The sequence below is a fragment of the Nematolebias whitei genome, chromosome 6, assembly GCF_014905685.2.
Source record: "Nematolebias whitei isolate Nwh7 chromosome 6, NemWhi1, whole genome shotgun sequence".
NCBI classification, from domain to species: Eukaryota; Metazoa; Chordata; class Actinopteri; order Cyprinodontiformes; family Rivulidae; genus Nematolebias; species Nematolebias whitei.
In genome coordinates this window covers 37,589,372-37,590,325 of record NC_056503.1, presented here as the reverse complement: position 1 = coordinate 37,590,325, position 954 = coordinate 37,589,372, and positions in this window count along the sequence as shown.

Here is a 954-nt window from a genome sequence, read left to right as displayed (position 1 = left end):
ATCTATCTATCTATCTATCTATCTATCTATCTATCCATCCATCCATCCATCCATCCATCCATCCATCCATCCATCCATCCATCCATCCATCCATCCATCCATCCATCCATCCATCCATCCATCCATCCATCCATCCATCCATCCATCCATCCATCCATCTATCTATCTATCTATCTATCTAAAGTTATACATGACACCTAGCATGAACAAAAATTACTTCTCAAATAGGAAGTTTTGAATTTATGTAACATACTATTAAAGAAAGCAGAACAGAAAGCACTATTTTTTATTAAAGCACTGAAATGAACATGGGTTTTTGCTGGTGAATGTATCATTTTACTACCATCTTGTGGGGAAAACTTATATAGCAACCCATTTATATGAAAAAAAAATAATAATAATGCAAAAGCTTATTTGGGGGGCATGGTATTCATTCATTTCGTTTTTAACCATTTAAAATTTGAGTATACCTCTTGACTACGGAGACGTTTTTGACATTTTAAGTGCAATGTTAATTTAAAACCTTTATGTACAGTACTGTTCAGCATTGATGGTGCATTCACTGTCACAGTGTCTGTGTCACTTATTTTCCCATACTGCGTTTAAAAATCTAAAAAAGCACTTTAAAATGTAGCCAAACAAGGCAGTGCCATAAAAGTGTAAAATACAAAACGGAATAAATCAGTTTCATTGTGAGTAAAATTAGTTAAGGAACAATAGACAACAAATTGCAAAAAGCGGAAATTTTACTGCACAAACGTGGATTTTTATCACTGGAAGTGTGCTAACTTTTTATTACGTAGCTAATTTACCTGTAGATTAAATTATGGCTATCCTTAGACTATATTTCTTCTGTATGAAGCATTTCAACCGTATTCTGTGCTGGTTTGATTGGATGACATTGAGTAAGTGAAGCGGTCTCAGTCACAGCGGCTGGAATCACATGAGCTGGTG